This window comes from Cebus imitator, unplaced genomic scaffold (genome assembly GCF_001604975.1).
Source record: "Cebus imitator isolate Cc_AM_T3 unplaced genomic scaffold, Cebus_imitator-1.0 Scaffold250, whole genome shotgun sequence".
NCBI classification, from domain to species: Eukaryota; Metazoa; Chordata; class Mammalia; order Primates; family Cebidae; genus Cebus; species Cebus imitator.
The window spans coordinates 2,101,158-2,127,229 of record NW_016107565.1 but is presented as its reverse complement, the minus strand read 5'-3'; the positions used below and the strand labels follow the sequence as shown (position 1 = coordinate 2,127,229).

The following is a 26,072-nucleotide window of genomic DNA, read 5'->3' as shown; positions in this document are numbered from 1 at the left end:
TAATTGAATACATTCAAATAATTTATAACAAGTCAGTGTCCTTGGGATAACCATCACCGAAAACATTTGTCTTTTCTGTATGCTAGAATCATTCAAATTATTCCCTTCTAGCTACTTTGAAATATACAATAATTTATTGTAGACTATAGTGAATTAGTTTGCAAATATAGGATGCAAATATATGATCTGTTAGAAGAAATAAGACCTAGTGATACACAGATTAGTAGAATGAGAAGAATTTTTATTTATTTATTTTTGTGGTTTTGCTCTGTAATTGGGAGAGTTAATACTGTGATGCAAATCATATATCAGCCATTGAAAACTTAATAATAAAGAAAGTGGGAGGGCGTCACTTAAGCAAAGTGAAAGACTAAAGACAGTGAAAGTAATGTTTCCTTTGAAAATCTGTCAGTGAAAGGAAGGAGGAAAAAATTATAGTAACTAAAGAGTGAGACAGAAGAAGAAAGTGAAAATTAAAAGACCATTTAGGTGGCTGCTCTATGCCAGAGACTGAAAGGAATTTAATTAATTTGGAAGCTCTGCATATGGAAATAAAAGTTTATAGGTGATTTTCAAAGACTAGAATTAGGGAATGAGTGATTTAATTTCACAAAGAGTAATAGTGATTTCTTCAGATTAAATTATGGAAAATATGTAAATAATAAAAGAAAGGTCAGAAAGACATTTTCATACGTTGGGCACAGAAGATAAATAGTGATTTCAATTTGTAATGTGTAGGTTGCCAAAAAGCAGGATTTCCACAAGAATATGTCCCATCATACATGTGACTTACTTATGATATACAGTTTGAAGTAAGAATGAGAATTTATAAGTCATTTAAAATGAAATACTAGCTTAAATCAAGGGAATAATATGGTTACCAAGATAAGAATATTAGTGAAAACATGGCATGCAGGTTATATAACATAGAAAATCTATTTAATTGTATTCAAATTAATAATCCAATAAGGTATGTAATACATTTTGTTTTATTTAAATAGTTTTGCAGAATTATTTATTTTTATTTGTAGTTAAAGTAATACTAAACATTTAAACTAACAAATTTAGTCAATACACATTTCCAGTGAAGGCTGATGCTAATCTAAAGCTATTTCCTCCATTTGTGCACTGTTCCTTCTAAACTACTCAAGAGGGTCATGCCCCATTTTTCTTAATTCCTTTCTATAACATCAATTTTTGCTCCCTGATCAATCACGATTCAACTACTTTACCCATCATTTGACTGGAACTGCCTTTTACAAAATAAACAATAACTTCTTAATTTCTAATTTAATACTTATCTCACTTGATTTATGTGCAACATTTGACTTTGTTAATTATTACCTCTTTTCCAGAGCATCTTTTACTTTTAGTCACTGGAGTGTCTTTTCTTTCTTGTATCTTTTTCTGTTACTCATTGACTATATCCTTTCAGACTTTTTCTTTTGTTTTCTTTTCTTCCGTCATTCATTCTGTATATGTTTGTAACTGCGCAGCTTTTTTTCTCATCTTATCTTTTGTTTCTGTTCACACTACTTTGGAATGCATAAATTTCTGACTTCCACAATCTTAAGACTTTGCAATTTTTCTCCTTCCTATTTCTCTCTTGCTTTGTTTCTATTTGTACACATATCTTTCCACAAATAACAGGATCTTAATGAGAACTTGGATCTCAAAATAAACAGAATGATTAGCCCTGAACATTTCACACCATTTGTGAAATGTATAAGTGATTTTTGTTTCACATAAAATTTGACATCATTGACAATCTGCTTTTATCTTTTTTTCCCAATGGTCGTACATGATTTGATTGAAGTTACATAAATTAGTTTGGATTAGGTTCAACTGTGAATAAAAGAAAATATACAAAATGCAAACAAAAACCAAGAGGCTAAAACAAGACACAAGTTGTTTCTGTTTTGTTATTGGTTGGTTGTTTTTAGCGCAGGTTTCTGGAGGTAGGCATTTACAGGAACCCCACCACCACTACCTAGTATAAACACTCAGGATCCATTTATATGATTGCTCTACTTGTAGGTTATCTTCATTCCCAAGATCATATCTTTTTCAAGTCGAGCCATTAAGCTACAGTCCAAACGGCAGGAAGAACAAGGAAAAGGAAAACCCAAAAGGCAGTCATCAGCTATCTGTTAAACAAGGTTTTGGTTGCTGACCTACATTCTCTATTTCATTTTCTCCTGTTTCTGCTTATATCCCATTGGCCAAAATCTAATTACATGGCTATATGGCTGTTAGAGACATAGGGGAAGGTAATCCTTATTCTGGCTAGTCATCACCCAGCTACGATCCTATTTTTAGTAAAGAAAAGGAGAAAAGGTATTAGGGGATAATTAATAATCTCTGATACATGGTTTTTATTGATGCAGTTCCTCTAGGATAAGTGTGTATAATGAATACTCACTGGTATACATGTTATAGAAATATGCATGTTTTTATGTTTATGTCTATACTGGCATGGATAGATGCAGTATTAGAAAGTAAACTTTCCTCTGAAAATCTGTCTGTGAAAGAAAGGAGGAAAAAATGACAGTAACTAAAGAGTTAGACAGATGAAGAAAGTGAAGATTAAAAGACCGTTTAGGAGACTGCTATATGTCAGAGGTTGTAAAGAATTTAATTAATTTGGAAGCTCTGCATATGGAAATAAAAGGGCAAAGTATGTTTATCAAAGAATAGAATAAGGGGAATGGGTAATTGAATATCACAGAGAATATGATCTTTATTCCCAAGAATAGATATCACAAATAAGGTATAGACATCACATATATGGGTATACATATATAGATACACAGATATGAATGTGTATATATTTGCATATACACATACAGGAATAAATATAGGTATACATATATAGATATACAGACATCTTTGTGTCTTTACCTGTCTGTGAATCTATATGCATATATATGTAATTTATATATCTTTTATATATGTTATATACATGTGTATATGTATGTATATCAGAGCTCACAGATCCACATTGACCAATACTGCTCAAATAGTGTTCTTGTAATACCTACATCAGAAGTACCTGTGATGTTTGTTGAAGTACAGATTTCCTAGCTCCCACACAAATCTATTGCTTTGCATTTGATAGGCAAGGATTCAGGAAATCTGCAAATGAGGTGATTCCAATGTTCAACTGCTATCATATAAATTAATGCAATAAATTTGGTTTCATCATTACTGCAACTATGTTATGTAACTATACAAGTATCTCTCAAGAACTGAATTTTTTTTTCCAAAATGGTGTATTATTTTGTTGCTTTTCATTTTTTGTTTTTGTGGGTATACATATATAGACACACAGATATGAACGTATGTATATATGTATATACATATACAGGTATAAATGTAGGTATCCATATACATACATACACAGACATCTTTATATAGTTGTATATATTTATGAGTTACATGAGATAGTTTGATACAGACATGCAATGCATAACAATCACATCAGGGCAAATAAGGTGCCCATCACCTTAAGCATTTATCTTTTGTGTAACTAACAATCAGATTATAGTTGTTTTCCAATGTACAATTACATTATTTTTCCAATGTACATTTAAATTATTTTTGACTTCAGCTATTCTGTTGTGCTTGCAAATACTAGGTCTTATTTATTCTTCCTAACAATAATTTTTATAACTGTTAGCCATCCTCATTTCCCCCAACATCCCCAATACCATTCTCAGCCTCTGGTAACCATCCTTCTACTCTCTGCCTGTATGAGTTCAATTATTTTAATTTTTAGCTCACAAATAAGTGAGAACATGTGAAGTTTGTCTTTCTGTGCCTGACGTATTTTATTTAACATAATTACCTCTACTTCCATTTATGTTGTTACAAATAGCAGGATCTCATTCTTTGCTTTAGCTGAATACTACTTCATTTGTGTATATTTTCTTTATCTACTCATCTTTTGATAGATGCTTAGGTTGATTCCAAAGCTTGGTTATTTGTGAGTAGTGCTATAATAAACATGGGATTGCAAGTATCTTTTTGGTATACTGATTTCCTTTCTTTTGGGCATATATCTAGCTACGATTGCTGGATCATATGGTAGTTATATTTTTAGTTTCTTGAGAAACCTCCAAACTGTTCTCCACAGTGGTTGTAGCAATTTACATGCCCGCCAAAAGGGCATGAGGGTTCCATTTTCTCTACATCCTCACCAGCATTTGTTATTGCCATTTGAACTGGAGTGAGATATGGTTTTTTGCAGTTTTGATTTGCATTCCTCTGATGATAAGTAATGTTGAACACTTTTTCACATACTTGTTTTTCATTTGTATGTATTCTTTTGAGCAAAGTATATTCAGATCTTTTACCCATTTTTAAATTGGTTTATCATTTTTTTTTCCTGTAGAGTTCTTTAAGGTCCTTATATGTCCTGGTTATTAATCCCTTGTCAAATGGGTAGTTAGCAAATATTTTCCTCCATTCTGTGGATTGTGTCTTCCCTTTTTGATTGTTTGTTTTGCTGTAGCTATTGCAACATATCAAAAACATAGGGTTTGGTGTGTTGTATTTTCACTAACATTTGTTTTCAGAAACTTTTCAGTTTTCTCCTTATTTCTTCATTGACACACAGGTCATTCAGGAACATATTGTTTAATTCCTATGAGTTTGTACAGTCTCCAAAATTCCTCTCATTCTTAATTTGTAGTTTTGTTCCATTGTGGTCAGGGAAAATGCTTGATATTATCTCAATGTTTTTGAATGCTTAAGACTTGTTTTGTGACATAACATATGGTCTATCCTTGAGAACGAACCATGTGCTGAAGAAAAGAATGTGTATTCTGCAGTCATTGAATGAACTGTTCTGTAGACATCTATTAGGTCCATTTGGTCTATAATGCAGATTAAGTCCAATGTTTCTTTGGTGATTTTCTGTCTGGAAGATTTGTCCAATGCTGAAAGTGGGGTGTTGAAGTCTCCAGCTATCATTGTATTGGTGTCTATCTCTGTCTTTAGCTCTAATAATATTTGCTTTATGTCTGTGTGCTCTAGTGCTGGGTGAATACATATTTAAAATTGTTATATATTTTTGCTGAATTGACTGCTTTATCATTATGTAATGACCTTCTTTGGCCCTTCTAATTCTTGCCAATCTATTTTGCCTGATATAAATATAGCTACTCCTGCTCTTTTTTGATTTCCATTGACCTAGAATATTTTTTTCTTCCCTTTATTTTCAGTCTACGTGGGTCTTTATAAGTGAAATGTGCTTCCGGTAGGCAATGTTAGGTCTTGTTTTTTTTTTTTTTTTTTTTTTTTTTNTTTTTTTTAAATCCATTCAGTCAGCTACTCTGTGTCCTTTGATTGGAGAGTTTAGTCCATTTACATTCAATGTTGTTATTGATAATTAAGGACTCATGCCATTTTGTTATTTGTTTTCTGGCTGTTTTGTGGTCTTCATTTTCTTTTTTTTTCTTTTCATTTATTTATTTATTTATTTAGACAGAGTCTTGCTCTATCTCCAGGATGGAGTACAGTGATGTAATCTCAGCTCAATGCAACCTCCGTCTCCCGGGTTCAAGTGATTCTCCTGCCTCAGCCTCATGAGTAGCTGGGATTACAGGCACACACCATCACACCCAGCTAATTTTTGTACTTTTAGTAGAGATGGGATTTCACCATGTTGGCCAGGATGGTCTTGGTCTCCTGACCTTGTGATCCAACCCCCTTGGCCTCCCAAAGTGCAGAGATTGTGGGTGTGAGCCACTGCACCCACTGGTCTTCTTTTTTCTTTGTTTCCTTCCTGTCTTCCTTTGAGTGATGGTGATTTTCTCTGGCAGTACGATATAATTTATTGCTTTTTATTTTTTGTGCATCTGTTATATGTTTTTGATTTGAAGTTACCATGAGGCTTGCAAAAACTATCTTATAATCCATTATTTCACACTAATAACAAGTTAACACTGCTTGTATATACAAACAATCAAAAAGAAAACTAATAAAAACTCTACACCTTAACTTTGTCCTTCAATTTTTTAACTTTTGTTGTTTCTATTTATATCTTATTGTAGTGTCTATGTCTTGAAAAGTTGTTGTAGCTATTATCTTTGATTGGTTCATCATTCAGTCTTTCTACTTAAGATAACAGCATTTAAACACCAGTTACAGTGTTATAATATTCTGTGTTTTTCATTGTACTACTTTTACCAGTGAGTTTTGTACCTTCAGATGATTTCTTAATGCTTATTAACGACCTTTTCTTTCTCATTGAAGTACTTCCTTTAGCGTTTCTTGCAAGATAGATCCGATGTTGATAAAATCCCTTAGTTTTTGTTTGGAAAAATTGTTATTTCTCCTTCATGTTTCAAGGACATTTTCACCATATACACTATTTTAGAGTATTTTATTTTTTTTCCTTTGCACTTTAAACACCACTCTCTCCTGGCCTGTAAGATTCCCACTGAGAAGTCTGCTACCAGACATATTAGAGCTCCATTGTATGTTATTTGTTTCTTGCAGCTTTTAGGATCCTTTCCTTATCCTGACCACTGGCAATTTGATTATTAAATGCCTTGAGATAGTCTTCTTTGGGTTAAATCTGCTTTGTGTTTTATAGCCTTCTTGTACTTGGATATTAATATCTTTACCTAGGTTTGGGGAGTTATCTCTTATTATCCTTTTTAATATACTTTTTATTCCTATCTCTCCATCTCTCTATGTCCTCTTTAAGGTCAATAACTCTTAGATTTGCCCTTTTGAAGTTTTTTTCTAGTTCTTGTAGACGTGTTTTATTCTTTTTTCTTTTGCATTCTCTAATATAAGACATTTTCAAATAGGTGTTTTCAAATAGCCTGTCTGCAAGGTCACTAATTCTTTCTCCTGCTTGTTTAATTCTACTGTTTAAAAATATTGATGCATTCGTCAGTATGCCAATTGTATTTTTTAGCTCCAGAATTTCTGCCTGATTATGTTTAATAATTTCAATCTTTTTGTTAAATATGTCTGACAGAATTCTAAATTATTTCTCTGTGTTATCTTGAATTTCTTTGAGTGTCCTCAAAACAGCTATTTTGAATTCTCTGTCTGAAAAGTCATGTATCTCTGTTTCTTCAGGAAAAATCCCTGGTGCCTTATTTAGTTTGTTTGGTGATGTCATGTTTTCCTGGAGGGTTTTTGTGCTTGTGCTTGTTTGTCAGTGTCTGGAAATTAAAGAATTAGGTATTTACTGCAGTCTTCACAGCCTGGGCTTATTTGAACCTGTCTTTCTAGGAAAAGCTTTCCAGGTATTTAAAAAGACTTGGGTATTGTGATCTAAGCTGTATCTCCGTTAGGAGGCGCCCAAAGCTGAGAAATGCAATGGATCTTGCAGGCTTGTAGAGGTATCACTTTGTTGGTCTTGGGTAATATCTGGAAGAATTCTCTGGATTACGAGGCAGAGACTCTTGTTCTGTTTCCTTACTTTCTCCCAAACACAAAAGTTTCTCTCCCTGTGCTGAGCTGCCTGCAGCTGGGGGTGGGATAACACAAGCCCTCCTGTGGACACCAGCACTGGGACTGTGCTGAGTCAAAGCTGAAGCCAGTATAGACCTGGGTCTCGCTGAAGGCCCACTGTTACCACTATCTGGCTACCACCTATGTTTGCACAAGGTTTTATGGCTCTACACACAGCCTGTAGTGAAGCTAGCAAGGCTGTGTACTTCCCTTCAGGGCAGCAAGATCCCCCAGGCTCTGGTGGATTCAGAGATGCCATGCTGGAGCCAGACTGGAGTCAGAAATATTAGAAATTTACTTGGTGTTTCACTGTACTGCGGCTGAACTGGCTGAACTGGCACTCAAACTGTGAGATGCAGTCTTCCTACTCTTCCCTTCCCTTAAGGCAGAGTAGTCTTACTCCATGGCCACCAGCACCACAGGCCCACAAGGAGTACTGCCAGGCTACCATGAATGTTCACTTCAGTCTCAAGGGCTCTTCAGTTAGCTTATGATGAAGGTTGCCAGGCCTGAAACTCACCTTTCAGGGAAGTGGGCCCCCTTTGGCCTAAAGCCAGTCCAGAACTGTCCAACAAGAGGCAATGCCTGGAACTGGGAACCTCAAGAGCCCACTTGGTGCTCTACTCTCTACCTGAGGTGCAAGACAAAGTCCCCTTTACTGTTCCCCCTACTTTTCTTAAGCAGAAGGAGTCTCTTACCATAGCCACCACAGCTGGGAACGTGCTGGGTTTCACCTGAAGCCAGCACAATTAGGTATCCCCAAGGTCCATGGGTTACTCCCAAAGCAGCACTGGGAGTTTATTCAAAGCTCAATGGATCTTTAGTCAGCAGGTGATAGGTCCTGTCTGGACTAGGTTCTTCCCTTCAAGGCAGCAGTTTCCTTTCTGGCCAAGGGTATGTCCAATATTTTTGTCCAAAAATGTCATCAAGGAAGGGGCCTGGTATCACCTGGTTTGGGTCAGGACACTTACTGGTACCCTATTGTATTGTGGCTGAACTGGTATCCAAGATGCAGTATAATGTCCTCTTTTCTCTTCCCACTCCCTTCCTCAAGTGGAAGGAAGAGATCTCTTTTGGAGCCATGAGCTGCATAGCCTTTTGTAAGCACAAGTACTTCCTTAGCCACCCCAACTGGTGTCTCAGTAGGCCATGTGCCCCCACAAGGCCACTGGCTCTGAGTTCAGCTCAGCACTAGGGCTCGCCTAAGAGTTGCAGGCTTTGTGGCCTAGACTGACTTTCAGGTTTACATAAGGCTTCAGAGTTCTTTAGTCTGCACTGGCAAGGTTTGTGGGAACTCAAGCTATGAACACTGGGAAGTGAGATTCGTCTCTGGCTAGGGCTACTCTATAGTCTATATGCCCCCTTCAGTAGACAGGTGTCAGCTGAGTTCAACTGGGTTTTGCTTTCTGCTGTGACAGGGCAACAATGAGTTCAAAGCCATATCTCACAATTGCCACAATTTCCCTCCCCTAACCGCAGCTGCTAAAGGGGGACTGGGGAATGGTAGCATCAGCAATTTTAGACTGTCTTTCCTATCATCTTCAGTGCTTCTTTCAGTGATGTGAAGTTAAAATCAAGTACTGTGAGTGCTCACTTGATTTTTGGTTCTTATGAAGTTGCTTTTCTGTGTGTAGATAGTTGTTAAATTAGGTGTTCCTGCAGAGAGGAATAGTTGCTGGAGCCTTCTATTCAGTCATCTTAGTTTACCCCTCTCTCTCAGATTTCCCTTTTGAGGGAAAAGAAATCAGAGAAACAATGTGTATATTGAAAATCCAAGATGAGAACTGAGATCTTTTAATACCTTCTCTAATGTACATTTTCACAAAAGTGCCTCTTGTTATTATGCTTACAACTAGGACTTAAAAAAATCTCCATAAAAAGTTTGATATATTAATAACATGGTATGGTTTAATGTTTTTAAATTTAGCCTGAAGTTGCTAATATAGATTGTGTTTATACTTAAATCTAATTTTCATACATAGAGTTAGAGGTTCTCCCAGATAGGCAAGAATGCCTAATATGGATAATCTATCATTTTTCATATATTTAAATATAATTTTTCTGCCATAAGGAAAATCCATTTGGCAGTGTAGCGAGAAGAGTTGTTAATATATGTAAGACTTGCTGATCCATGAAAAAGACTTGCATAATGGATAAGGTTAGAATTAACACAAATATCAGGTGAAAACTGAAAGAAATATTTCCAAACATTTCTCATTAGGCAAGTTTAATTTAAATACAATTTTTTTTAGTTGCAAATTTTGCTTACTAGAAAGAATACCTCATATCTTTATATAAAAACAATTGTATAAATATATAAATTAAAAAATATGTAATTTTATATATAATCTATATAAATTTCATATATGTTATATTTGTGAGTGTTGACAGATTTGAAATTATTCTTGCAATTATTAACATGGAGAAATAAATTCTTTAGTGAGGTTTTCATACTTTCAAGAGCCAGAGCTTAAAGTACTTATATTTATATTAAATAAATTGCATTTTAAAAAGAGTTATTTGATCCATAGAAGTTAATGAATGCATGTTCTGCTTTTAAATTTAATAAAGTAATTTGCCTACATAGGATATTTTAATTAGGGAGTACATTATTCAAATATATGTTTAAGTTTCAAAGAAAAAAATGTACATCTAATTCTACATTTTTTAATCTTGTGTGAGTTTCCACAGATATACAAAACTTTGCAAAACTCTAAAAATAAATCAAAGCTCTAGTATATACAATATATAACTAACTTTATGACCTCATTTAACCTATATAAATCAAACACCAACTTATGTGTCATCATGAGTTATGAGGAGGTCCCAATATGCATTTTTTATAATAATTCCTTGTTCTCCTTACCTTTGCTCTCTTTATTATTATTATTATTATTGTTATTATTATTATTTTGAGACAGAGTCTTGCTCTGTCGCCAGGCACCAGGCTGAGTGCAGTGGCGTGATCTCGGCTCACTGCAACCTCCGCCTCCTGGGTTCAAGAAATTCTCCTGCCTCAGCCTCCCAAATAGCTGGGCCTACAGGCACGCACCACCATGCCCAGCTAATTTTTGTATTTTAGTAAAGATGGGGTTTCACCATGTTGGCCAGGATAGCCTCGATCTCTTGATCTCATGATCTGCCTGCCTCAGCCTCCCAAAGTGCTGGGATTACAGGTGTGAGCCACTGCTCCCGGACTCTACTTTAAAAATACTTTCATGACCATTTTTCCAGAGCCCCTACCACTTTGACAGTAAACTCCAACATTCCTCTTGCTTATCCCCTTCATCTGTTTTTTAATTTAATCACAATTTCCAATGTTTGGCATATTAATTTTTCCTGCAATTTATTAACCTCTGACTTATTCTTAGCCAAGAGGAAATACCATTCCCATTTTGATAGAAAAGTATAAAAAGATAGATAAATCTCATTTAATTTTATAAGGGCAGTGACCAGAAATTGAACTATATATATTTTTGGGGATATATTTTAATTTCTTTCAGAAGGAACAAGCAAGATCATGTCCTGAAAGTGAGGAGAGGTAGTAATTTAGAATATTTTAGGAGAGTTATATTTATTTGAAATAACTTCTATGGAGAATATGAGAAAAAGGGAAGAAATCAAAGGATTGTGGGGCAGTATTCTGAATAGGGTTGAGATTTCACAACATGTGTTTATAAAAGAAACAATGTATAAGCTTCCATAATTTTTTTACAACAGTTTTGTTAACTTACATGTAGGCATAGCAAGACAGCCAACAGCATTGTTGGGTTATGGAGTGTTAGGACAATGGAGGGGAAGATTGATGATGTTGGCAAAGCACAGTGTGGATAGGGAAGGTAGGGGCTTCCAATGGAGTTTGCCTCTTCCAAGAACATTAATTTTATCCATACATTTTATTCATAAGTCAGCATAAACAGTTTATTCCTGACAGTTTGTATAAAAAGAAACATAAAGAACCTACAATTTTCTAACATATTAGAGAATGTAAGGGTTTAATAATAAAGAAGTTCTCTTATACTGGAATATTATATTTGTTTCTAATATGCAAATATCTTAGCTTAAGTTTTTAGACACACTTAGAAATATTTCAAATTTTTCATCTTAATAAGACAATATTCTGAATGCTTTAAATAATTCAAGTTGTCAAAATTTAACTTCTTGATTTAGGCATTGCTTTTGAAAGTCACCTTGGCAACTCCCCTCCATTAACATCATTTTCATGAAACTATCCTATGCCTAACTTGACTAATTTCCCTTATCTACCAACTGCTTACAGACAAAATTTTTAGCCCCAAATCCTTTGATGGCATGGATTAAAAAATAAGTAGCCAATTCATATAGGATCATTTTCATACAACAAAAGCATAAAAGTGAAACATGAAAATCTACTTTTAAACTAACTGGTCCCTTCTGCAATACCTTTCTATGCTATAATGACTCTATCATGTTTTTCTGAACACTCATTACATTATCCTACAAAACGGGATAATGGTTAATCAACCAACAGTCATAATGATTAGTCCAAAGTCAGGTGTTTTCTTTTTTATTTTGTTTTGTTTTGGGTTTTTGTTTTGTTTCTCCTTGTTTTCCAGATCAAGCATAAAACAATAGGATATCAGACCTTGTAAGCTGATACGGAATTTTCAGTTCTGGAAAAAGCAGACAGACTCTTGGGTGGAGCTGCAAAGTCAAATTACAAAGGGCATGATAAAGGAAGGCAAGTGACACAAACGATAAAATAAGACAAGTGGAGACTACATTCTACTTGCCTTATTTGCACTATAGTACATAAAACCAGTTGATTTTAACAAGAGTCAGCATCTTCTGTCTTTGAAAATAACAGGTAATTAAAAATTAATATCCCTTTATTATCTCTCATGCAATATAAAGAATTCAGGGTTTTTCATCCATGTATTTAACAAGATAATTATATATTTGTTCTGCTGTATAGAAGATGACATGTCATTATCCAATGTATTGTTAACTCTGTGACTTAGATAATATAATTTATGTTCTCAGACTAAAATTATTTTGTGGAATATAGAAAAATAGCTACCTTAGAATTCCTCTTGAATAACAGTTGCCTTTGTTAAGTGATTGGCTAAAAATGACACCCTTTGGCACAGAATAGATTGGCTGGTAGTGAGATTCTGACATTGTTCCAGGAATAACATTAACTGCAAGTAATACAAAAGAAAAGAAGAAAACCAAGAGTGATGTTGAGTGAAAATTATGTCTTGAAATAGGAGAGGGGAGGAAGTGGAGACAAAAAGTAGTATATCAAGAAATTCCTTCAAGGAAGATTGCTTGAGTACATAGTTCATTGCCATGGTACTCCAACCTGGGCTACAGAGTGAGACCATATCTCCTAAAGAAAAAAAGAAAAAGAAAAATTCTCTGACAGATTCATGACTCAGAAAGTTTGAAGAAAAACATGTGTTTAATGTTCAATATTAAGATATATTTTCTATATCCAAAGGATTATAAATCGTTCTACTATAAGGACACATGCACACGAATGTTCATTGCAGCACTGTTTACAATAGCAAAGACCTGGAACCAGCCCAAATGCCCATCGACGATAGACTGGACAGGGAAAATGTAGCACATATACACCATGGAATATTATGCAGCCATCAAAAATGATGAGTTCGTGTCCTTTGTAGGGACATGGATGAACCTGGAAACCATCATTCTCAGCAAACTGACACAAGAGCAGAAAATCAAACACCGCATGTTCTCACTCATAGGCAGGTGTTGAACAATGAGAACGCATGGACACAGGAAGGGGAGCACTACACACTGGGGTCTGTTGGGGGGAAATAGGGGAGGGACGGTGGGGGGTGGTGAGTTCGGGAGAGATAGCATGGGGAGAAATGCCAGATATAGTTGAAGGGGAGGAAGACAGAAAATCACACTGCCATGTGTGTACCTATGCAACAATCTTGCATGTTCTTCACATGTACCCCAAAACCTAAAATGCAATACAAAAAATAAAAGAAAAATAAATAAATAAGATATGTTTTCTACTGGGGTAGAATTTAATCCTTAATCCTAGTCTGGTGGAAGAATTGTTTGCATACATCTATCAAGTTAATCTTCTGAATAAGAGGTTGGTGAATTCATTAAAAAGATGTCACTTTATGTGGTTTGTGGTGGATCCTTTAGAAAGACAAAAACAACCAGAAGAAATGAAACATGAGGGAGATTAAGAGTAGTCAGAGGAGAAATATGGAGTGGAAAATGACTGAAAAAAATAAACTCCTAGGAATTTGCAGAAGTGTTAGAGAGAATCAGGTGTCTTTCATGTGCTGGGTGATGTGGTTCCAATAAAACATATTCAGATAACAAAAGTGAGGACCTAGTTGACACCTAGGTTATACTTGCCTTGTTGGAAAATGCACAAAGAAGTAAAGCCACATATATCAAGTTTTTAAGTTATTAACGATCTTTGACTGATAAAATGAACATCCTCGATAGGACACTGATTTAAAATAAAAACTCGATTATCAAAGAAAATACAAGTCATAGTACCAATTTGCTAAAAATGATTAAAATATAACTCAAGGAAAACCAATAAAATATCATACTTTAAAAATAAACACCTAATCTTTCAATGTCTTTTGCAAATGCTGATATTCTTAATTAGCATATGTAAAGGCAAGCTCAGCACTATTATACTCAGTAGATATGTCTTGATGAAATGCAAAATATATTACAAATATTCATAATGTATTTTCTTAATATTAAATTAAGTAAATTAGAATTATACACACAAGTCAAAAGCTCCCAATAATATATTTTGAATTTATTTACCATGTCATTATTTATTCTTCATAATCATATTATTAAGAATTGTCATTTTTAACACTTTCTACTTGTATAAGTCCAATTTATCAGTGACTTCCTACTTTTAGAGGTTCAATTTTTAACCTATTGGAATGATAAATTACAAAACGTCATGGTTTATACTGTTAGAATTTATTCTCTATTTCTATAGATTGGTTGATGGAACATGACAGTATGGAGCATTACCAAGAATTTTTGTATGTACTGGTTGGCTGGTTCTGTTTGTTGGGAGCATTCAGAATCATCTCTTCTAGCGTTTTGAACATACAATGAATTATTGTTAATTATATTCATCTTCTATTGTTTTAGAACAGTAGAATTTTTGTTTTTTGGTTTGAATTATCTTTAGAACTTTTAATGCTACTTTCAGAAAAGAACATACATTCTTCAAGTTCAAAGTATTACTTTTTTCTTTTCTTTTTCTTTCTTTTTTTTTTTTTNACTTTAAGTTCTGGGGTACATTTGCAGATCTTGCAGAATTGTTACATAGGTATATACATGCCATGGTGGTTTGCTGCATCCATCCCCCTGTCACCTACATTAGGTATTTCTCCTAATGTTATCCCTAAACATTAGAATTTATTTCTTCTAAGTAGATGTAATTTTGTATTTGTTAACCCACCTCTCTCTAGCCTCTTCTCCTCTTACACTTCTCTGCCTCTGATAACCATAACATTATTCTACATTTATGAGCACCATTTCTTTTTAGCTCCCACATATGAGTGAGAAAATGTGGCATTCTACTTTCCATTAGTGATATTTCACTTAAATCATGTTCTTTAGGTTCATACATGTTTCCATTAATGACAGGTTGTAATTTTTTTTATACGTGAATAGTATTTCATTGTGCAATATACCACTTTTTCTTCATCCACTCATGTGTCGATGGGCATTTAGGGTGATTCCAAATATTAGCTCCTGTGAATAGTGCTGCAGTACACATGAGGGTGCAGATATCTGTTTGATATGCTTATTTCATTTCCTCTGTATAACTATTCAATAGTGGGATTGCTGGATCATGTAATAGTTTTTGTTTTAGTTTTTTGAGAAATTTCATAATTTTTTTTTATAATGGCTACAGTGATTTACATTCTCACCAAAATTTATGATTTCCATCTTCTCATGTGCCTATTAAGATTTTTGGCCCCCTTTTAACTGAATTATTTCTGGGTGTGTGAGTGTTTTTCTCTTTTGGGCTGAGTTTGATTTATTTGTATATTCAGAATATTAGTCTTTTGTTGGATGAATAGCTTTTAAATATTTTCTCCCAGTTTGCGAGTTGTCTCTTGATTCTGTTGATTGTTTCCTTTGCTATCCAAAGCTTTTGAGTTTAATGGAGCCTCATTTGCCTATTTTTAGTGCTTTTATTTTTATGGCCTGTTCTTTTGTAGTCCTAAAATATTTGCCCAGACCAATGTCCTGAAGTGTTTTTCCTATGAATTCTTCTAGTAGTTTTGTAGTTTCAGGCCTTACATTTAAGTCTTTAATTCATTTTAAATTGATTTTTTAAAGTAGAGATATAGGTGTAATTATATTCTTCTGCATATGGATATCCAGTTTTCTTAATACTATTTATTGAAGAGGGTGTTTTCTCTCAAGTGTATGTTTCTTTCCTTTCTTTTTTNTTTGCTGTCTTTGTAAAAAGTGAGTTGACTATAAATATGTCTATCTATTTTTAGGCTATTATGTTTTATTGACCCATGTGTCTGCTTTCATACTAATACCATGTTGTTTTAGCTATATAGTTTTTTACTACATTTTGAAAACAGGTAGTGTGATGTGTATGGATTTGTTATTTTTTCTCAGTATTACTTTGGATATCATGGTTTTTTTTTTTTTGATGGTCTCATACAAATTTTAGAATTTTTTTATATTTCTGTGAAGAATGTCATTGGTATTTTAATAAAGATTGCATTAAATCTGTATATTGCTTTAGGTTGTATGATCATTTTAGCATTTTTAATTTTGCCAATCCATGAGCATGGGATATCTCTTCATTTGCTACATCATCTTCAATTTCTTTATCAATGCATTTTAGCTTTTATTGTAGAGATCTTTCACTTAAGCGGTTAAATAAATTTATTACTAAGTATTTTATTTTTTGCATCTATTACAGATGGAATTTCTTTCTTGACTTATTTTTAGCTAGTTTGTTATTAGTGTATAGAAATACTGCTGATTTTTGTAGGATGCTTTTGTATCCTGAAACTTTCCTAATATTTTTTAGCAGTTTTAAAAGCATTTGATAGAGTGTACATTTTTCTAGATATAATATCATGACATCTGCAAACAAGGATAATTTGGCTTTCTCTTTTGTAATTTTGATGCCTTTTATTTCTTTTTCTTGCCTAATTCCTTCGTTTTAAATCTTTGTGTGACTTCATAGGTGAAGCGAGTTTTCTGTGCTACATATACTTGTGTCTTGTTTTTTATTCCTTTAGCCAGTCGGTACCATTTTATTTTTTAAATGTTCATTTATTATTGTTTTTGAGGCAGGATCTTGCTTTGCTGTCCAGGATGGAAGGCAAAGGCACAAACGCAGCTCACTGCAGCCTCAACCTCTTGGGCTCAAGTGATTCTCCCTATCAGCCTTCTGAGTAGCTGGGGCTACTAGCACATTCCACCATGCCACCCAGCTAATTTTAATTGTAGAGACAGAGTCTGAACACATTGCACAGGCTGACCTTGAACTCCTGGCTCAAGTAATCCTCCTTCTATCTTTAAATTGAAAACTAAAATGGTTTATGTTCAAATTTTTTATTGATAGATAAGATCTACTCTTGTTATTTTGTTGTTTTCTTACTGTTTTGCATATTCTTTTATTCTTTCTCTCTTACTATTCATCATTTTTTCTCATTTGTGTATCTTTTGAACCAGTCAGTTATATACTTTTGTTTGTTTTCATGATGGTAGATATTGTACTTTTACTTCCACATATAGGAGTCCTTTATGCATTGCTTGTAGGACTAGTATGGGGGTGATGAGTTGCCTCAGTTTTTGCTTGTTTGGGAAGGACTGTGTTTCTTCTTCATTTCTGAAGTATAGCTTTGCTAGGTAGTTAATTTCATTTAATATTTTTACCTTTTTTATTGTTATTTTCAGCACTTTGAATATATCATTTCATTCTCTCCTGTTCTATAAGGTTTCTGCCGAGAAATCTGCTGTTAGTCTAATGAGGATTCCCTTGTATGTGACTTGACACTTTTGCTGTTTTTAGAATGCTCTCTTTGTTTATGATTTTGGCAGTTTGAATATAGTGTACCTTGAAGAGGAAATATTTCATTTCTGTGGTCCTCTTCATTGCACACTATATTCAAACTGCCAATATCTATCAGTTTAGTCAGTGTGGGGATCTATCAGTTTCCTAGATCTGGATGTCTAGTTCTCTCCTAAGACATGGGAAGTTTTCAGCTATTATTTCATTAAATAGGTTTTCTGTACCTGCTCCCATCTATTCTTCTAGAACTCACAAAATGTGAATTTTTTTTTTTTTTTTGCTTAATAGTATCTCATATATTATGTAGGCTTTATTCATTTTCTTGTATTTATTTTTATGTCGGATGATGTTATTTCAAAAGACTTGTCTTTAAGTTTAGAAATTCTTTCTTCTGCTTGATCTAATCTATTGTGGACACTCTCAATTGCATTTTTAAAATTTTATTCATTGTATTTCTCAATTAAAAGATATCTATTTGTTCCTTTATATGGTATCTGTTGAATTTCTCATTCAGATCATGAATTGTTTTCCTGACTTTTTTCATTGCTTCAAAATAACAGAAAGAATGACATACCTGAAAACAGCTGATATTGAGAACACAAAAATATGGATTTTTATTGTGTTGAATCTTAAGTAGAACTAAAGGAAATATATATTTATGGTCTGCATTATTTATTTCAGTCAAATTTGATTTGTCTGGTTAGAAACTACATCTAGGAAAATAAGTCTTCCGTAAACTTGATAACAAACATAATTTTTCACTAGCCCCATGCTTTTTGTAATGAAAATATTCATAGTAGTAAAAAAATCTTATTGTGCCAGAAAAAATAATGACTTCCTTATTTGGGTTTCCATTATATTTTACATATACCTGCATTATTGTAGTCATCACACTGTGTTAGAAAGATATTTTTGTCTGTTTCTTTTGCTAGATAACTCCTCAAAGACAAATAAAATTATTCATTATATGTAAATTTCTGTCCCTACCAAAGTGCTGGGTATGTGGTAGGCTCATAGTAAATTATGAATTAAAAGTTATTAAATTAGTAGCTTCAACAGTTACATCCATAAGGTATAGTTTATTTTAATGCCACTTTCAAATAATAAAAAGCATAAAAATTGTTTTTATGGACATTACCCAATTAAGAAAGAAAGATGTAAAATAATTTAATTGCTTACCTATCATGGGATTTTAGTTCATTTATCCTATATGTGCAGCTGAGTGGGTTGACAAAGTGTTTTGTTTTATTTAAGAAGTGCTGAAAAGCATCTACTCATCAAACATTACTGAGCATATGTGCCAGATAACATGTTAAGGGCTAAAGAAAAAAAATCTTCTCTCCTTGCCCATATGAAAAAGAGCGAAAATTCCAACAAATGAGGCAGAAGGTGCCATGCAAGCTCAGAAAAAGAGCATCACAACTTAGAAGTTGTGAAATTTGGAAGAAAAAAACCCAAACATTTAAAATGCCAAGTGTATGTATTATAAATTGAAAGGACTTTAACACTTGGTTATATGACTTTGAAGATAACTACTCCATGTTTTATTGCAACAGTGCCCTTAAACAGAAATATCTTATTTCAGTTAATTAAAAAGTCAGAATATTATAACTGAAAACAGAAGCACTGATTTCTGTGACTTCTCAAAGAACTCCAAAAATATAGCATCAAATGGAAAAAAAATTCTGAATTTTAACTTCAACAATCAAAGATTTGGCTTTTGCTCTTCTAGTGTGCCTTTCCTTATCTATGTCATTTCTACATGACTTATCCTCATCAAAGTTTGTACAAGAAGACTGAGGTTTCAGTCCTAGCTCTCAAAAAGTCTTTATTTCTCTCTGATGTCACCAAATCCCTGAAATGAATTATGCCATCTTAAATGCAGTCTTTCTTAAACTTTGGTAGCATCCTATATATAATATTCTCTTTACTTAAGAAAAAAAAAATGTAACTAAGCTGAATGGAAAAAAAATCAAAGTGTGATACTTGGGAGAATTTTTCTAGTAATTGTCTCACTATTGCCAGCAAGTTCATTTGTGAAATCAGAATATCTTTGGTAGAAGTATTAATGTAGGTTTTAGATTAATATATGAATCTTTAATTTGACAATCTTAGAATTTATTAGGAATATATTTTCCATCTACATTTTTCTATTATTATGTACTGAACAATGACATTTATTCTGAGAAATCCCAAATTTATTTTACTATATCAATCATCTGCTCAATTTTACTGTTTTATTTAGAAGGCTAATTTAGGATAATTAGAGATATATAATTTTTAAAAGATGAGTGGCAAAAGAATATACTCAAATATGGTTTTTTTTTCTGGATCTGGGTTGCTAAAACCTTTTAATAATAATCTTTGCTCAAAGAGAAAAAATATTCTGTTTGTGAAGCAAACATCTTTTTTCTAAAAACAGGTGTTGCTTCGATAATCTTGTATGTTTCAGACATTAACAGGTACGTATTAACTAGGACTTCAACCTTCCTGGTATACTTTGCTCCAGGAGCCCTGGATGGGTTTTCTAAACGTAATTGTTTAGCTTTGAAAGTGTTTTGTGAGCACTGCTTTCTGTGGCATTTACATGCAGATAGGATTCTTAGGAGGACTCTGTGCAGCTATTACTCTGTAAATAGAATATGAAAATGATGCAGTTTGTTTGGGTAACTCATGATATTTTTAAACTAATTTTTGTCAAGGAGGAAAAGAAATGGACTTTATACTGAAGATTTACACCTTCATTAAAAACTGACGTAGGTGTTCAAAAATTAACTAGAAGATGTAAACCTATTAAATCCCTCAAATTTACATAAGAGCAAAATGACTAAGATAAGTCCAAATAAAGTCATGATACAATTGAAATTTTATTCTCATGTATTTCAATTAGAGGTGGTCTGAACTTTCATATGATCAGCTTCTAATTTCCTTTAATGTAACAGTATTTTAGAGCATAGAACATGTTTTATGTTTAATTTACTAAACTGAAGTTCTTTTCCCAATAGAAATGGCATACACGACATCGAGTGTTTACTGGGATTGATTCTATAAGAAAACATTTAATTTTTCTGTTTCATCTCTAATTTGTCTTAATGGGATCTCTGTAACATAAGCAAAAAAAAAAAAAAAAAAAAAAAAAAAAAAAAAAAAAAAAAAAAAAAAAAAAAAAAAAGAGTATATCTCTTAGTCCCCAGAACCACTTTAATACAGCTCTGCAGGTGATGCAATATACAACTTCAGGAGTCTCCAATAATATGATAGTCTTCATATATGACATTCTTAAGTGTTGTACAGTATGTGACTGCAAATGGCATCTTATGCCAACATTAAATATAATTTGTTGTTTCAGCCTGATTTTGCTAGGATGCTCTTCCCTTACACTGGCTCTACTCATGTGAATAGATATTGTTATTTTTGATAAATAAAAGGATGCCTTTTCATGTTTTTGTTTACATTTAATTTTTAAATTTTAATTTTATTTAATTTTATTGTATTATAAGATCCTTTGAACTGGGATCAAAGCAATCTACTTATTTTCTTTAAACATGCTGTACAAATCAATGTTTCATTTTCATACTGTTTCACCTAATAATCCACTTCTTTAAAAAGCCATATTATTTTGAGATCAACTGTGCTCCTATTTTAAACCTTGAATTTTAGCGTGCTTCAATTGGAAATGTATCTTAGAGCTTTTTTTAAACTTTTTTTGAGACTGAGTCTTGCTCTGTCATCCAGGCTGGAGCACAATGGTGCAATCTCAGCTCACTGCAACCTCCATCTCCCCGATTCAAGTGATTCTCCTGCCTCAGCTCCCCCTAGTAGTTGGGATTACAGGTGCATGCCACCATGCTAGGCTATTTTTTTTTATTTTTAGTAGAGATGGAGTTTCATCAATGTTGGCCAGGCCGGTCTCGAACTCCTGACCTCAGGTAATCCACTCACCTTGGTCTCCCAAAGTCCTGGGATTACAGGCATTAGCCACCACACCAGGCCTCCTTACAGCTTTTTATATACAATTTACTAGCATAATGGTTTTGCTGTAACTGTTTTTAAACTTTAATTTTATTTATTTTTCGCTTTTAGTCTCTTTTTAGAGTCTTTTTACATTTTATCTTTTATTTTGAGATAATTTAAGATTACATTTAGTTGGAAGAAATTATCCAGAGATCCTGTAAGTCTTTCCCGCCAGTTTTTCTAATAGTAAGGTTTTGAATAACTCTAGTGTGATATCACAACCAGGAAATTATAGAATCTATCAAAATTATTCAGATTTCACCAGTTTTACATGCACTTGTGTGTGTGTTTGTGTGTGTATTTAATTCTGTGTAATTTTATCACACGTGTGGACTTGTAACCACCACCATGCTCAAAACACAGAACAGTTCCATCACAAGGATCCCTCATAGTACCCTTCTATAGCCACAACTACTTCTCTTCCTTTTGTCTCCAAAGTAGCTGGGCACCATCTTAATCTCTATAATGTCACTTCAGGAATAATATAATAGTGTTTTCAAATCGTCTTGTGATCAATTATTACCTGAATTTTTAAAAGTTTGGTATCTTGGTGCTTCCAATGACATTATAGTTGTAAGTTGTTTGCCTAGACTTTCCTATTCAATAAAACATCACCCACATTATTGTAAACATAGTTTTATAGTTCTATTACCATACTTTTATTTAAAATCCATTTTACTCTTGTAACTGAGGATATGCTTTAATGAGCTAAAATTTGCTTTACTTTTATTTATCAAAAAATTATATTAAAAATGCCATTTATTTTTTATGAAAAAAAGCATTCTAATATGGAGAATGTGATAGTTCTACATCTAAATTACTGGGTAATCTTATTGAAAATATTTAATCTTTTTGGGTTTTATATTTCTCACATTTTTCTTGTACTTTTATAGATTTAATCAAATGAAAGTTTATATTTTATTATTGTTAACTGCCTCTAACTGAAGAACTTTTTAATATTGCTCTCCTGGGTATTATGGCATTGACCTCTGACTTTAATTAATTATTTAAATGTATTCAGAATATCAATTATAATGTATTAGACCAACGTTATAATCAGTTTACAAATTTGCCCTTGACAGTGGCAGCAAAAGTTATATTATGAACAAGTGTAATGACAAAGAATCAACCTCAAAAGAATAATTGTGTTTATGTAAATTCATAATCTAGATATCTATGTAGATAATTTACTATATATTTAGTATTCATTAAAGTATCCTGAATTCTAATTGAACAAGTTTTTATTCCCATGCTCTTATTTCCATATCACAAATAATGAGTTCCATGAATTTACAGTTTATTTTATAAAATAATACCTTTTTTTGTGCCTTGTTGTTCTTAAACTCCATTTCAAAGATAGCTTTTAGTTAGAATACTCAACAGGAATACAATAGTTGGAGATACCAGAAATTATGACTGCTTTATTCAATTCTTTATATTAACTATTTTCCTATTAAATCATCTAAGTAGAAGAATTTACAAGCATATTCAGTTTTTATATTGCCAATAGAAAATGTTTTATCTTTGCAGGTACACTGGTACCTTCTTTAAGTATATTATTATTTATGACAATATATATATCAGTATATATATCACTGGTACATTTTTAAAGAGTGTACATTTATAAAGAATGTTTATTTATAACAGTATGCACTTTACAAATATATTTTCATCTATTATTTGCTCTCCCATAAGTGTCAGGATCAACATTCATCAGTCTGAACTGTTCTAATAATACTGGATAACATTTAAATAGGTTGAGATAGAATAGTTACCCTGAATAATGTAGGCATGTTTCATCACCCTTAATCTTCAATCAGACTCTTTCAAATATGCAATCCTATGTCTCTATGTTGATGAGAAATGAATTAGCCAAGGCCTCATCAGTTCTGAATGTTATGACTGTCTATATACAATGAAGCTATTTCATGATGATCTTTAGCATCAAAAGTTTAACATTTAGGATGGTCATATGATATCTTTTCAGATGTTGAAATTATAGATAATGTAACAAGGATCATACCTAGCTTGTTTGAATAGATAAAAAAAATCAAGGCCAACAGTTATAAATTGTGAGAGGAGAGAATTTGACTAAGATTAGCAAGCATTTAATATGATTAATAAATGATTAAATTTATAATGAAAAATTATAAATAAATAACTTCTTCTGATGTAATTAGATCCTTTCTTTGAAAAGACTTATACTGAGAAAATTCTAATATTGGCAATATGGGATTTATGAAGTCAATAGAATTGTTACATATGATTACTAAAATGTATTTTTAATGCCAGGTCTATTTTTATTCACAATATCGTCAGTATTACCCAAGTGTTATTAATATTAAATGTATGTCAGATAAAATCTACCTAGACAACATTTTGCTTAGAAACAATGCTTACTACAGCACCAACCATTTAACCATATATTGATCATTTCAGTCATGAAAATGTAGGACATTATCAAAACCCTACAAAAAATTATAAATTATAATAAATAAGTTGTAGTAAATGTTTGATGCAGTATTTTAACATAATTTTTGAATTGTCTGGATACAGCATAAATAATATTTATTTTTTATTCTCCTGGAAGATAATTTTCTATTATAAAATAATTCTGTTTTTTTTTTTATATGAAGCCATGAACTGTAGGAAATAGTTTATGTCCTTGAAATTACCCTTCCTGGAGAGGTTAGTAATGTATAATGGGTTTCTTTTGAGATTAAGTTTGTGACTTAAGAAACGCAGATGTGCAATATTTGTTGTATGTTGTGGGGAAACTTCATGGACATAAAACAAAGTAAATAAGGCTATAAAAAGTGTCACAAAGGTAGTAAACACATGGCTTTAGCCTCCTTCGCTCTGTGGTCTACCAAATGTTCTAACTATAGCATGAAAGATTATATGATACATAAGTCCATTGATTAAGGCTCTGATTGGAGCATGCAAAAAGTTTACATTCTAATTTTCTAGTTATCTAGGTTTGTGCAAACGATACACTATTAAATAAAAAAAACGGTAGAAAGGTCTGCCTTAAGGTTATACATCCCATAGCTCTTGATAATATTCAGTTTCCAAATTGAAATAACTTAATTACATTCTCAAAGCATCCATTTTCAGAGTAGGTGCAGCTGTTGCATTTTCTTTTTTAGAAAGACAATTTTAATTACAGGCAACTTGCATAAGAAGATGGAATTAATAATGCAATACAATTTTAGAGAAACAGTGAGAATGAAATTTGGTACGTGTAGGAAAGAGTACGTGATGATAGATCAACAAAAAGCAAGGGATTGTGTGTGTGTGTGCGTGTGCGTGTGCGTGCGTGCACGCACACGCACATGCGCACGTATGAGCGCTTTAGGTCTTATTTTGGAGAAAGTATTTAAGATAAGATTCTACCAATAATTTCTTAAAGAGTCATCTAGTGTTTACTACATAGAAGCTACTGTGAAAAGCAAGGATAATATTTAACAATAAAATCACAATTTGGCAGGAAGAATATGTGTAAACAAGAAATTTCATGAGAGGTTCAGAGAGATATGTACACAACATACCTTGAGTAATATAGGAGGTGAAGACTTAGTCAAGGATTTAAGACAGACTTGTCTTAAAAGAGGACATATATTTCAGCTGAATCTTAAAGCAAAGCCTGTAATTAATTAGGATGACAAGACTAGGAAACATAGGAAGTAAAATTAGGCAATATTTCCAAAGGAGAATGCTGCCAAGAATTGTGAAAGGCCCTATACATGCCCATTATATTAAACTATTGTCATTAAAATTTTCTATACTTACACTGAAAAAAAAAAAAAAGAATTGTGAAAGATCACTTATTGTATGCTACTTATCCACTAACAAATTAGCCTGCTACATTTTCAAATATTCAGGAGAAAGCATGAGACAAATTGTGGTCAGAAACACAGAATCTTATTAATTATGGCCCAGAAAGCTGGATGAACTTCGGGTTTGTATTAAATTATCTTATCCCATTTTCTACAGGGTGGTATAAAGACGACGAGGTTACACATATATGTGCAGCAGGTTGCCTTATAGGAAACCATGACCTCTAGTGGGCAGTAACAATTACTTGTTCATTCCTCTAGACTGAATCACTGTCTCTTTTCCCCAAGGATATAAGGGAACCTACTATTTCTATCAAGGAGCTTTTGAACTCTACATTCCAAGGCTGTTTGTAATTTAAAAAAAAAAAAATGCTGAGGCATAGTGAGGCCAATGCTGAGGCAGCCCGTGTTACCAAGGCAACCCGCCATTGCTGAGGCAGCCCGCCGTTGCCAAGGCAACAGCCATTGCTGAGGCAGCCCGCTGTTGCCAAGGCAACCCACCACAGCAGAGAGACTCCGCCTCAACAGAGGCGGGCCACCATTGCCAAAGCAGTTCTAACTACACCCATATAAACAGGACTGCAAGGAAGTTCACTAGGCAGCTGGGCGGAGCACCCAGCAGCTCAGCAAAGCCTCTACAGGCCGACAGTGAATAGGCTGCCTCCTTGCTGGGC

At 33.2% G+C, this 26,072-nt stretch overlaps 1 protein-coding gene across 6 annotated transcripts in view; it reads left to right on the top strand.

Annotated features, from left to right (window-relative positions):
• CSMD3 (CUB and Sushi multiple domains 3) overlaps window positions 1-26,072 on the top strand; it is a 1,251,170-nt gene that overhangs the window by 328,095 nt on the left and 897,003 nt on the right. The gene's annotated exons all lie outside the window — the stretch shown is intronic.